This window comes from Grus americana, chromosome 1 (assembly GCF_028858705.1).
Source record: "Grus americana isolate bGruAme1 chromosome 1, bGruAme1.mat, whole genome shotgun sequence".
NCBI classification, from domain to species: domain Eukaryota; kingdom Metazoa; phylum Chordata; class Aves; order Gruiformes; family Gruidae; genus Grus; species Grus americana.
The window spans coordinates 66235772-66250478 of record NC_072852.1 but is presented as its reverse complement, the minus strand read 5'-3'; the positions used below and the strand labels follow the sequence as shown (position 1 = coordinate 66250478).

The 14707-nt window shown below is 42.8% G+C and overlaps 1 long non-coding RNA gene across 1 annotated transcript; it reads left to right on the top strand.

The window, feature by feature from the left end:
- The first annotated feature begins 7724 nt into the window (after positions 1 to 7724).
- On the top strand, positions 7725 to 14219 carry LOC129215624 (uncharacterized). Its single transcript, XR_008580050.1, has 3 exons — positions 7725 to 7922; positions 12385 to 12482; positions 13227 to 14219. It is a non-coding gene; the product is annotated as an uncharacterized LOC129215624 (long non-coding RNA).
- Positions 14220 to 14707: the final 488 nt, after the last annotated feature.

Here is a 14707-nt window from a genome sequence, read left to right as displayed (position 1 = left end):
TCATGGAGAGCTTGTCTTTGCTGCAATACTAATTTGCACTGAACTTCATGTGGGGACCCGAGCTCAGAGGGGCTTTTCCTAGGACTTGCTCACCTGCTTGAGGATGTGAGCTGACATTTAAGTGCTGTTGGTAATTAAGTTACGAAACATCATAATGTAGTGAACCTAGTCACACTTGCAGTTGAAGCACTGTTAATAAAAACTGCTGTATTTTCCTGGGTGGTCACTCCAATTCAAAATAACTAATTTCACTACAGAGCACTGACTCCACCTGTTACAGAGCAAACAAACTCTGACAGCCCAGTATCTGGAAAAAAATGCTGGAAATACACTTGAACAAGGACTTAAGAAGATTATTTATTTTCGTTGAGCCAATCAATCCAGAAAAGATAACCTGTAACTGCTTCATATAAAAAGATACAATTAATAGTATGTACATGTACATTGAGGGGAGAGATTGAGCACAGAGACACTCTTGCAAGGTTTGATTTTTTCTATAGAGTTGTAAATGAAACTGAACACATAATATTCTGATTTTCACATCCTGAAAAGAATACTTCTATGCCTCACGTACAAACGGTATTTAATGCTTCACATAAGAATAGCTTCTTGGATATTATGAGTGACTGAAGCTCTTACATAAGCAGAACCATCCTCTAAACATGATATAACCTGTAGTCAACAGACTGATGTGATCGATTTATAAAAGCAAATTGTCACTATGGAGTAACTCAAGTGTGACAATTTTTAATATTGTGCATCAGTTTTGGTTATAAAGTTATAAAAGACTGAAAGGCTTTTGAGTAAATACACTATTTTGCCTTAATAGAGGATGAGAAAGGCATCAGCTGGAAAAATGCAATGCTATGGAAAAGTTCTCTCTCCGCAGCTTGGTGGAGGGAGTGTGTGTGGATAATTGCAGGGTAATAGTCTATTTTCAGGTAGCAAACCACAGTGAGACATCTGCTCTGCCAGTACTGAAATCAGTCATCAAAAAGGCTGTGAAGCCGAGGACTCTTGTTGAGAGCCGGGTGAGGAGGGCAGAAGATTTGCCTGGATCTATTGTGGGCCAGAGGTAGCCTGAAGGTTCTCCAAAAAGCAGGAAATTGCACGCCCTTGGGTATCAGCTAAGCATATAGACTGACTAGTTTTAAGGGACTGCCACCGATAATACGAGGATTGCAACACACAGACCTGTCAGAGAACAAGACAAAATTGTGATGCCTCCCTTCCATACACGGTCATTTAACTGAGGTGATGGCTAGGAAGCGTGAGCAGGGAGAGTTGGCCAGCCCAGTGTCCGTGTTACGTTGCACTAATCTCTTTAAATCCTGAAACAATGTGCTTGCATTTAAATTGCAAGCTCCTTAGCAGAGGATTATTCTTTGTCACATTTTCCCTTCTCACTGTTGGGTTTTCGCATGATTACAAAAGCATCCCTCCCACCTGCAGCATACAGATACTGGTCTAAACTGCAGCAGGACAGGAGAGCTTAGCTCGCTCTGCTCCTCAAGAAGCAACGTTAACAGGATTTAATGTGCCACCTCCAAGGACCCCTGTTCCAAGAATTCCCCATGCCAGAGCTGCCACACTCGGTGCCGGTTGCTGTGCTGTTGGCCATGCAGCACTGCCCTGACGGCGGAGCACATCGGGTGGCTCTCCCTGCTTCTCCCGGGAACAGGAGCAACAGTGAGCTTTCATCTAGCAGGGTAATAAGCCAGGCCAGGAGCCTGAAACCTCTCTGCCAGGCACAGATTAGGCTGGAAATTAATATTTAAACTTTACATCTGCTTCCTCTTAAAAGCAAACAACCAAAAAATCCCCAACCCACACACACATTTCTCAGCAACCTGCCTTGTGAATGCTCACTGTTAATAAGCTCTTGCAACCTTTCTTTATAGCACCTCACCAACAATTACCAAAAAACCCCCAAACCAAACCCAACCCAGCTTCCCCCCATTGTTACAACTGCTCATTACCCAGTCTGTGTAAGTCTGTAAAACATATGAAGGACCTGAGTTCTCCAAAGCAGGTGTTTCTCTCTCTCTGCTTACTGAGATCAGGACAGTAGAGAATGGATATTAAATGTGGATTGCCAACCTGGCTGTAGCTTAAAAAGCAGCAATAAAAAGCAGCCCTTAACATTAAGTCGGTATTGGCTTATTAACTGCTACAGTAAGTATTGTTATAAAAAGAGGCAGAAAGATATGAAAAGACTTTTAATAAGGTTTGCAACAGCATTTTCTCAGTGACACTAAGCTGTGAGAAAATAAACACTTTCACCCTCTCAGGAACTAAATAGAAAACCAATAAATAATTAACTATAAACCCAATAAAAACAGACTTGTTAACATTTTTACAAATAAATCCTTAAAATGAGGACTGCTGATTTATTGCACGCATGTCAAAGAGCGATGCTTCTGGGAAGAGTCAGATCTATTGCGGATGAGCTAGGCATTTATTCTGGGCCTGAGTGTAAAGGCCCATCATACCCCAGGCATGACAGCAGCCCAGCGATACAGGAAGATCGATGGCTTGTACCCTTCCCCTCACACAGGCAGAAGAGCCTTGCTCACCCAGCCAAAAGCCGAGGGGTGGACAGTGTGATTTGAATCAGTTAAAAGAAGCAGAAATAGTCCCGGGGTTAGGAACTGGAGACTCGTTTCTTCTAGCTGAGTGCTTATACTTTCACACTAGTCCTAAGGCAAATTTGATGAGGTAGTTATTCCTTTATAAAGTAACCAAAAGATTTCAGCATTCACTTTTTTAGGCAGGAAATCTGTTTTTTACTTAGTGGATTCACTTTGCCCCCTTTAACTCAGTGGGGGAATAATGTTTGCTATCTTTCTCTAGTCCTGGGATAGTTCAGTTATTCCAAGCAAAATCACTCCTTCAACAGAAAGAACTGATTAAATCTTCTGTGTGGTATATACCTTAACACCTACTTGTCAGGAAACTGTTGGAGCTTCTTCTAACAGGTAGCAGATGATCAGGCCATAAGTTTTGGACTTAGGTACCTAAATTTCACCTTACACATCAAGATACTTTTGCAGACTTGGACCTTTAAAAACTTGTGTTCTTGTTCCAAATCAATAGAGGGGCTTTCAAAAAATATCTTTGGTCTTCCTCTGCATGTTTACATATCTAAATAACTAAGCAAGTTCAGTCTGAAGTCATGTAAACAGTTTTGACACTCTTTCTGATTTGTCACACAACTCACAACTGTCCCAAGTCTTTGATCCCACAGACTGAACATCCAGCACATTGGCATTGCAACTGAAATTGGGGAATTATACATGCATAGACATCAAGGAATATTTATAAGACCAGGACACTTGCTTAGGGGTGTCTTAGGGTGAGAAGATATAATGTCATCTCTCTGTGAACAAATGAATTTTTGTCACTGCTTGTCTCATTTCTGGTGAAAGGGACAGTGAGTGAAGTTAATAAGCAACAGGGAAATTATTATCATCTATTTCTTACAACTAAAAGAGTACACAGAAGAGCTGAAGCCAGGCACGCCTCAGAAAGGCCTTTAAATGTGACCATACTCTTCAAACCACATGCTTTATATATGGCCATGTTAATTTAAAAGTGGCTACGTGAAACTAATATTTAGTATTCTATACATTTGGCATCTTCTTTCATCCCACCGAAGTTTGAGCAGGTACATGGTGACTCTCTGGAAATTCCTAAAGTCACACAAGTACTGAATCCTGGAACAGGCTCTGAAATGGTGTAATGATCATCTTTTAAAATTCATAAATAACATTTAAAGAATGACTAAGAGTGTGCTAGAGCCTTCTTGTAACACTAGATTCATAGAATTGCAGAAAAATTTAGGTTGGAGATCCTTGGAGATCACCTCGTTCAACCTGCTCAAAGCAGAGCCAGCTACAAGAGCAGGTGGCTCAGGGTCTTGTCTAAACAAGTTGTAAATATATGCAAGGATGGACACTGCTTCTAGTGTCTGCTAGAGATTTGCTAATCAGTATCACAATCACTGATCATTTTGATGAGAGAGCATCCCCAAAGTGTTTTTTCATTGTCCCATTTCCCAATACCAGGCCTTTCAGTAGTCTGAGAAAGGCTTTTTGATGAAGTTGGGTTAAATCTAAAGAGACTGTCTAGCTAAAAGTTGAGAAACTGACCAAGCTGTCTTGCATCATTTAAAGTCCTTGGGCCAAATTCAGAAGTTCTTCCTTGGGCCAGACTCCCACTAAAGTCAATTCCAGTTTAAATATCTTAGAATCTTAGAATCATAGAATCATAGAGTGGTTTGGGTTAGAAAGGACCTTAAAGATCATTTAGTTCCAACCCCCCTGCCATGGGCCGGGACACCCTCCACTAGACCATGTTGCCCAAAGCCCCATCCAACCTGGCCTTGAATGCTTCCAGGGAGGGGGCATCCACAGCTTCTCTGGGCAACCTGTTCCAGTGCCTCACCACCCTCACAGGGAAGAATTTCTTCCCTACATCTCATTTAAATCGACCCTACTTCAGCTTAAGGCCATTACCCCTTGTCCTATCACTACATGTCCTTGTAAAAAGTCCCTCTCCAGCTTTCCTGTAGGCCCCTTCAGGTACTGGAAGGCTGCTCTAAGTTCTTCCCGGACCCTTTTCTTCTCCAGGCACAATCCTAACTCTCTCAGCCTGTCCTCACAGGAGAGGTGCTCCAGCCCTCTGATCACATTTGTGGCTCTCCTCTGGACTCTCTCCAACAGCTCCATGTCCTTCTTATGTTGGGGTCCCCAGAGCTGGATGCAGTACTCCAGGTGGGGTCTCACAAGAGCGGAGTAGAGGGGCAGGATCACCTCCCTCGACCTGCTGGTCACGCCTCTTTTGATGCAGCCCAGGACACGGTTGGCTTTCTGGGCTGCAAGCGCACGCTGCCGGCTCATGTTGAGCTTCTCATCAATCAATACCCCCAAGTCCTTCTCCTCAGGGCTGCTTTCAATCCATTCTCTACCCAGCCTGTAGTTGTGCTTGGGATTGCCCCAACATATGTGCAAGATCTTGCACTTGGCCTTGTTGAACTTCATATGGTTCACACGGGCCCACCTCTCCAGCCTGTCAAGGTCCCTCTGGATGGCATCTCTTCCCTCCAGTGTGTTGACTGCACCACACAGCTTGGCATGCATTTATTTTTATAAGTCAGGCTGACCTGAACACTCAGGAAGCATGGGAAGAGTGATAAATGAGGAGCTATAATGGGATTGGCCTAGTTTTAAAGGACAGTTGTCCATCACAAACACCTTGCTCAGTGTTTGGTCACAGAGTTTCCCTGTTTGTGTCCTTATTTCTTAGAGTTTCGCAGTGTGTGCTTCAGAGCAATGCTTCTGGTAGCTGCTTCTTAGTTGCTCTTTCAGCACCTTTCTTTGCTGCTCCCTCAAAAAGGCTTAGAGCTCAACCATACCTGAGATGCCAGCTCCTGGCCAAACCTCAGCCTCTAACAAAGGCTGTAGAAATGGAAAGGGGAAACTTGAAAACATCCATATTCACTGGGGTGATGAGACAAAGGAGAGTGCTCTCCCATTAGCTTTAATCATTTCAGGGCCTTGTAGGGGAACAGTTGCAGCACTGCTGTGCAGTCTTTTTTCCTTCCTCATCTATAGATGGATATGGCTCAAAGAACCAGCATGTGGAAGAAACATGAATCCACAGGAAAAAGGTCTAATCAGCAAGCAAGAAATCTGGTGGGAGCGTATCTCTTGATAGGAGAACATAAAGGAAATATTATAATCTACAGTCTCTGAGGAGGTCTGGGGAATGGCACAGAACAGCATTAAATAGCACAGAGGTTTAAGTGTGGATATAGGCATCATAAAATTGTCCATATGACATATAAATCCAGCATAGATTTTTCAGCACAGATCCTACAAAACGTCCAGCCTTTAGAAATGCACGGGCCCTGAGCTTGCTCTCTTTACAGAGGGAAATAAATGCAGTGAAAAATTTCACTGATCATGATAGCAATATCTGGCTAAACTAAAATCTCAAGACAGTCTGGCAGACTCCAGCCAAAAAAAATACTGTGGGCTACTTCTTAAAAACAATGCGGTTTTAAGGACAGAGACAGAAAACTGCCTGTGCAATTCATCCATAACACAGCCTAGCACCAACTAGATCCAGGTTCAGAAAACAGATGCTGTCACCAGTGCAGAGCAGGGAAAAGCTTTCTTACACAATGTGCTGTGGCTTGCAAAAACTTTTAGGAACTGAAATAAGGTCACCTACTTTTTCTTTCTGGAAAATAACAAAAATGATGAAAAATTGCCACCCAAGGTTTTGAAGTTCTGATCTAAAACCTCCAGGGACTGCTTTTAAACCATACAATAACTTCTTGCCTTCATCTCCTGGTGGTTGCTCTAGGCTCATAATGTCCCAAGGCAATTAGTGACACACCTTTACCCACTCTCTGGGACCTTAACTGGCTTCCCTGCACTGTGACCAAGGCTGTGAGGAAGGCCTTATATCCTCCCTCCTCCACCTCATTGCATGGGTGTGCAAGGAGGAAAATACAGTGCATCCCATGTAAAACGGCTGCAGTTGTTTTGGGGGTTTTTTTTAAGCAACCTGGAATGCAGGCAGAACTTGTCACTAGAAAGAGTAGAGGGGAGATTTCCTAGAGAGATGGGGCAAGGAGGAGGGATGATCTACCTTAGAAGTGATCCTGTTAAAAATCATATGGATGGGAGTTTCCAAGGCTCCTGAGGAAATTAAGTAATAAATCCAGCTGGAAGTCAGAGGCAGCAAGTATCAGTGGAGTTATATGTCAGTTCTTCTTGGGAGTCTGGGCTAGATGGAAAAAAAACCCAAAGGAAATCATTGAAATAATGTCATATGTGGACTTGTCAGCAACATTTTGTATATTCTAGATATTTGACAGAAATTATTTTGTTGTGAAAAGTAACCTAACTAGATATGGGATGAAAACCCTACCCCAAGCTCTGGGAAATTAAAATTGGATCCAATTTTGTGGTTTGGAGCTGTCTCAAGTTGAATAGCTTGGACTGGGAAAGGGGCCAGTAGAATGTCTATTGCCAGGAGAAACAAAGAAGAACAAGAGGTACGTGGTGTAGGCAGTGCACATCACCTACTGGCCCATGACAGTTTATGCTAATGGCAGGAAGGATGGGCTCCCATCCTGTAAATATCCTTTTGCCTCCGAAGAGCTTTCTTGTCATGGACTCCCCAAGTTCAGCGAATGATCACAATGTCCTGTTTTAGTCAGGCACTACAGGTATTAAAAATGTTCCTTAGTCAAAACTCAAATGTAAGTTATATTTTTAGAAAGGTCAAAAGCAACTGGGAGGAATTTAGAGTAAACATGCAAGAATGTTACTGCAATTTTTTTTATGACACCAGTTAGTCTCTGCATAAAAAAAGAAAGCAAGAAACCAGAATACAATCAAACATCTGTGTTGAATTGACAAAGAGGCCATTCAGCAGTGGGAATATGAAGTTGCTACTGGTCTGATTAGACCTTTATTCAAATACAGCCCCCTTTCCTTCACTGGACTTGATGCTGTCATCGTAAGAAGCCCTAATTAATAACACTAAAAGCCTGAGCCTTCCCAAGTGAAGCTCACCAATGGATGATGTGATCAGCATATGTTTACACAATCCATCTTTACATGCAAAAAAGCCCACAGGAGCACAGTGCTGATGTTCACTCCTTGCTACTTCTCTCTCCCTCTTCTCAAGGCCAGATCCCACCTTTGTGGCTCATTTTCCCTTCCATCTGCTTTACCAAAGCCCTGCTGCACTTTGCTGTGATGGACTTGTTGCTGCGAGAGGCTGACATTCTCCTGCACCAGCAAAAGCAACAGCCTTCACCGTTGCCCTGAGTATAGAGGCTGCAGCTGTGGGTCGCCTTGCTGCCAACGCTGGCCCCGCTTCTCCTGCATGTCAGCCAGTGGGTAAGCCTGCGTGACACAAGTCAGGGTGTGGGACAACTGCTTTGGCTAAGTTGAGGGGTCAGTGTGACTGATGTTTGGCATTCCCTGCTCTTCCTAGGAATTCCAGGCAAAGGAGATTCTCCGCAAAAAATATCTTCTGAGCTATCTCTGCATGAGTGAGCCTGGGGACAGCATAACTGTGTCTTGTCAGCACTCTGTCCAGGCTGACTTTCTATGTTGAGTGCTGCATCAGCAAACACACGCTGACGTTTACGCAAGAAACAGTTTGGCACGATCAGGGCAGATCAACAGGTTGAAGAATACGTTGCTGGGGGCACTGTAACTATACTACATGCAGTTTTATTTTGGATTAAATATAGTCTGGTGTCCTGAACCAAACACCCCCAATGTGAATATGGCCACAGCAAAGTCCTGATTCAACCTGCCAAACTTCAGCCATTGAACCAGACATTGAAGTCCTTAACTTCTCTCTCTGGAGCCACTCTGTCGTTATTCACTTCCAGGGAACAGAATGCAACTAGCTCCATACTTCAGCATCTGAGCTTAAAGTGCGGTGGTGTGAATCTTGCCCCACTCCATGGACCTGCTCTCACTCAGAATAGATTCTGCCAACACTCCGGACATATCACATGAACTTGCTGATGTTTTCACATTTGGATGTTCTCCTTATTTTGTAACTAATGTTCTTAATATAAAAATAACAAACCAGATGATTAAAAATTTTCTCCCAGCTACATTGGACACTGTTATATCTGAAGGGACTGTTAACAAAGAAAGCTTTCCAAGCAGCAAAAAAGACAAGTTTTCAGACTTCCTTTTTTGTTGCTTATTAAGATTTCTGACAGTCTTTTTTTCTTTTTTTTTCTTTTTATAATATCCTTTTTCCTTCCACTGTCTAGTATCTCTCAGTCATTTTTTTAAATTTAAAGCATGTGTGTCCCAAATATGATTTTATGGCAATGCATCTTGTCCTAACCTGTGTTTTTGTTTTGGTTTTTTTTTCCCTCTTTTGTATTCAAGTCAGTGGAATTTTCTTCCATATTTTGCGTTATTTAAATGGCTACAGGAAAGCAGAGCAGCTAATGAGACACATCTGACACTTCTTCCTGTCAAAGGGTAAGCCCAGCTGTAAAGCTTGAGCAGCTTGGGCTGTACAGAGCTCATTAACCCCATACTTTAGAAGCTGTGTGCCACAGTTACTGAGCCAGCTGTGAGCAGCGGGGCTGAGAGGTGGCTTTGAGCTCCCTCTACACCAGCAAGGCCGTGGGCGAGCTCCACCAAAGGAGACAGCGCTCACTAGTCCTCTACTCCAGCTGCTGGGGACAGAAAGGGTGCAGCATGGCCCTTGTCTCTCACAAATTTCTACTACCTGTTCTTTTCTTTGGTAGAGGACAACTTCCCCACCTTTCTTCTCTGCCTCTATGCCCTGTCCTCACATATGCATGTTGCTCTTTTCTCATCTTCTCTGCCTTGTGATGCCTCTCACAGCAGGACTCCCGAGCAACAGCAGACCAGTAATACTCACGTCCAAATGTCTGTTTGAAAAGCAACACTTTTCCAAACTATATAAGTAATCCAAGGATTAGCTGTACAGCATTTGATCTCTGACCACGACATTTGTTTCTATTGTCTAGATTTCATTTTGTACTGCTAATATAACTGGATTCTCTTGGATATGAAATCTTTGCCAAGAATCACAGAGACTGAGGCCCTGGTGAAACAAGTTTTGTTCTGCAAGTATTTCTGATTTTCTCCTTTTCATTTTCATTTCTGTTTCTTTTGATCAACCTGCATATTCTTTTTTAAAAGCACACAGATTAGGATGGTATGAGTTAGCTGGGCTATCCTGATTTATATTGGGTAAGAGTTAGCCTGCTGTAGAAGTCCACAGCTGGCTGGGAGAAGTCTGCCAGTCTGGCATTTTTCAGTAATAAATTTCCTGGTTGAGTTTATTTTCTCAATCTTAGAACTACAAAGCCCACGTAAGTCTTTAGATCAGAAAGTTGAACTTGTCTATTGAAGGTTTTGGTCCTTCAGTGTTCAGGCTGGAGACTTCCCTTTCGATAGTGACCTCCTGAATATTGCCTCAAACATTTCTTCACGGAGGCACCTGCCCTTCATTTTGCATAATGTATGCAAAATGTATGTGAAAGCATGGTTTGATATTTTCTGCATTTTCCCACAAGATGGCACACTTTTCTTATGATAACAGTACAGTGCATGCTAAAACTTGTAGAGTGATTCTTTCTGCATGCAACAGTAATACAGCAAATTAATTTACTTTGTAGAGTCCATTGCTTTATTTTGCTCAAAATTAGTTGATTTGCCCCAGCTAATTGCCTTAGAGAAATTCATCTTCTGTCCTAACTTCCTGTTCTCCTCCCATTGCTTCCTTTCCCTGGCTTCAGAGGACCTGTGTCCGTACCATCACAAGGTAGGCTTCCCACAGGCTTGAACTTCACTGTGCGATGCTTGAGGAACACGTTTTGGGAACTGTGCCCTTTAGCTTGGTGACCGCTTCATCTTGTAGGCAAACCGTTTCTGGTGTTCAATGAAGTGAATACTTTGAGACCCGTGCGGAGCACAGAAGAGCAGAGACAAGGGAGTTTCTCATCAAAATATGTCTAGAAAATTTGGAGTTAGTTTCTGGGTTTGTTGGGTTTTTTTGGTTTTGTTTGTTTGTTTGTTTGTTTGTTTCGGGGTGGGGTTTTTTTGGTGCAAAACATGCCACAAGTTATCCCTTATTTCCCATTTGTGGCAATATGGCAAATGTGGCCAATTTGTGGCAAACTTGACATACTCCAAGCTTACTGACAAATTAGTTACAACCTGCACAGAAAGGTGCTGTCATCCAATATTTTTACCAATGATCTATGCACAGTTTGGTTGACAGGACTGGAATTTGTTTTAGAGGTATGCTCTACTTTAAACAAAAATAGATTTGAAATTACTTTTAGTTTCTGTTATGAAGCATCTGTTGGAGTTGTTTCTTTCTGGCTTAATACTCTGAACCACCCCATGAACAAAACTTACGATGTATCATCATAGATAAACTTTTGGACCGGGTGCTAGGCAACTTAGATGTCCTAGGGGTTGTGGCCAAGGAAGGAACTTCACAGCGTGAAATCCCTGGCTCAGCTTAGTTTTAAGAATTTCAAAAATAAGCATTGCGCTAGTGACACAAAAACATCTACAGGAACTTTCAGAAACTGTTTTTCACTTTGGAATGGGAGAAAAACAATCTGAATGTTTCATAGTGAATCTTTGACACTGTTCTGGACGAGTTATTAACCAAAGTCAGGCACACTGAGTAGCCCTGTTACAGCAAATACAGAACCCTGCAACAGTGTCAGTACTCAAGAGTGAGCTATTACATCCCCCATCCCCTCTACTTACATAAACGGTTTATTCCACTTTCCCCCTCCTTTAGTCTCAAGACTAATTTTCCCTGACAAAAACAGTCAATTGCATCGAGTGAGAAAGAACTATCTTAGATCTTAAAGTCTATCTTAAGTCTTAAAAAAAAGTCTTAAGATGTTTAGGTAGAGGGTTGGTTCGGTTGTTTTTTAATTTTTATTTTTTTTTTAATGTAATGAAGGTGTCCAACCAGCATGCCTCACCCTTTTTTTCCTGCATAGCTCTGTCTCTATATTATGTAATTAAACATAATGCAAGGTATGCTTCTACTGTACACACTCCTTATATGCTGGGCATATATCTCTGTTTTTAATATGTGGCAAATGGCATTAGAGTTTCATTCTGTTCTACAGAGAAAATAAAGACAGACCTCACTGATATCAGTTTAATAGAAATAATCATAAAATAAGCTGCTAGCCTACCTTATTAACTTAGCTGAAATATTTTCTATCATATGCTTGCAGCATCATAAACACACTAATAAATCTATGCAATTGCTACATAGGATTATAGTAACCAAATCAGATGGAAGGAGAGAGAGAAAGAGCAAGTTAATGTTTCAGCACCCTACCCAGTGCATAAGTACATTGAATCAATCTGTTCAGTAGCTGGAGGAGAAGGACCTGGGAGAAGGAGTCAGCTAATCAGCTACTCTCCCACTGTCTGCAAGTCTTTCTTCCCTCAGAACTGATAACAGATGCTGAAAAGCAGGCTCACCATCAGGGCTATTTGTACCATAGTTTTTCTTTTCTTTTTTCTTGCACACCATGAATTTGTCTTTTCTTCCTTAAAGTTTGCTATGGATGCCTTCTGGAACAAAACACACGTCGACCTGCTGCAACAAGTTTCATTGTTAGAGACTAAGCACAATTCCTCTCTGGGTGGGAATGTCCCATTCCTTTGCCTCTCTCATGCCAGTGGATCCTGTATCCCAGACAGAATGACTATGGGGCATAACCATCTATTCGGAAATACGTTCTACTTGAACACTTCAAATCCTGTTATGTCAGAATTCATGTGACTTATTTCTCATGCTCCCTTACAGGCCAAGCTCCTTTATCCCACCCTGTATTTCCCCTAGGTCACTGCAGCTTCATCTCAAAGCAAGTGGCAAGCCAAGGACCGGCAGCACCGTTGGCAGAGGTATGTTCATTTTGAAATGACTTCAAATAAAGTTTCAGCTGATTTCAGCAAACCAAAGATTCTAATTTGAGAACATCAACACTATTCATTTCAGTCAAAAATGTGAAAACAAAATATGTCAACTTTCCAAAATATTATTAAAAAAAAAAAAAAGATAAACTATCAGCAATTCCTCTGGAATGGAAATTGTGATTCACAGTCTAGTCTATCTATAGGCAAAGGGAATCAGTGCGTGAATGAGATAGAAAAAGACCTTCTGAGCAAAACCAAAGGAAGGACTATTAAAAAACCCTGCTGTTCAAGCCCTCCGCTACCAAGGGTCAAATATGTAAGACAGTATCAAAGTCACCAACTGATTGTGTGCAAAGCTACATGATAAGATGATGTCAGCAGTCCAGGTTTTAATAGTCTCTGGCACTTATATAGGCATGAACCACCAGCATACAAGCCCTGAATGTTTTTTTGACGTGAATGATAATTGTTGAGCAGCCTAAGAGAGATGCAGCATCCCTTTGTCACCCTCACAAGTCTACCAGCCAGGCAGAAGTCAATGAGACAGGGAAGCATTGGCCTTTGTTGATTGCTCCATAGAACAGTCTACTCCCTGGTCTTCCTAAATTGTCACCTTCTGACTCACTGCTTGTATTTTCTTGGGGTTTTATAGATTTTCCTGCTGGTGTTTTTGTCTTAAGTCGTCAGGTGACTATAACTGACCGAATAATTTCATGTCTGTCTTTGTTCCAGCCTTTCTTCTGTTGCAAGGCTTTGGCTTATGCATTCACTCATAGACCAAACATGACTTTTTCTTTGGGAGACCTGAGCCAGAAGAGTGGCTTGAAAGCTGCCCAGCAGAAAAGGACCTGAGGGTGTTGGTCGACAGCCAGCTGAACATGAGCCCAGTGTGCCCAGGTGGCCAAGGCGGCCAACAGCATCCTGGCTTGCATCAGGAATAGTGTGGCCAGCAGGACTAGGGAAGTGATCGTCCCCCTGTACTTGGCACTGGTGAGGCTGCATCTCAAATACTGTGTTCAGTTTTGGACCCCTCACTACAAGAAGGACATTGAGATGCTGGAGCGTGTCCAAAGAAGGGCAACAAATGAAGCTGGTGAAGGGTGTAGAGCACAAGTCTTATGAGGACCCGTGGCTGAGGGAACTGGGGTTGTTTAGTCAGGAGAAAAGGAGGCTGAGGGGAGACCTTATCGCTCTCTACAACTACCTGAAAGGAGGTTGTAGCCAGGTGGGTGTCAGTCTCTTCTCCCAAGTAACAAGTGATAGGACAAGAGAAAATGGCCTCAAGTTGCACCAGGGGAGGTTTAGATTGGATATTAGGAAAAATTTCTTCACTGAAAGGGTTATCAATCATTGGAACAGGCTGCCCAGGGAAGTGGTTGAGTCAACACCCTTGGAGGTATTTAAAACATGCGTAGATGTGGTGCTTAGGGACATGGTTTAGTGATGGACTTGGCAGTGCTAGGGTAATAGTTGGACTTTATGATCTTAAAGGTCTTTTCCAACCAAAACAACTCTATGATTCTCTGACTCCAGCTCTGCACACACTGCTAGTCCTTGCCTGCTGCATGGCAGTCTCCTTTCTGATTTCTTTCTGTACGTACTCAAGCCCAAGAAAAGAAAGACTGTGCAGGACTCAGATGATACTACAGGAGAGCCAGCAGCAAGACTGGTCTTTGCAGTAGGCAGCATTCGCTGCTGTGAAGAAACACACTTTTCCATAGCACCTTTTCCCTGGTCACCAGCCTGCCTTTCCAGTGAACCCTTGGCCATCCAAGGTGACTGCGAGAGGCAGCTCAACTCCACCTGAGAGGCTGCATCAGCTCCCCGGGCTGGTTCCCACCAGGGCCAGGGAAGCAGAGCTGGGCTAGGGGCTCTCCTGATGAATCATTGATGCCAGCTCGAGTGTGAGGAGGAAACAATGGGCAAAACGAGCCAGTGAGTTCAAGAGGAGGAGCAGGGTGAAAGGAGCAACTGTTAATGTCTGCCCTTGGGGATGCCAAACATAGAGTTGTAGGGTTTCATCCCACACGTGGGTAGCGGGGGCTTCATTTCTTGCAGCAATCAATTGTATCTATGACATTGGACCTGGTAATTTCCCTGCAAATGGGGGAAGCCAACCTCCAGACCACCTTGCTGCTTTTAATAATGTAATATAAGAAGGAAATCTCTTTGTGATACATCACTGATAGTTGTTAATTATTATTAATGCTATG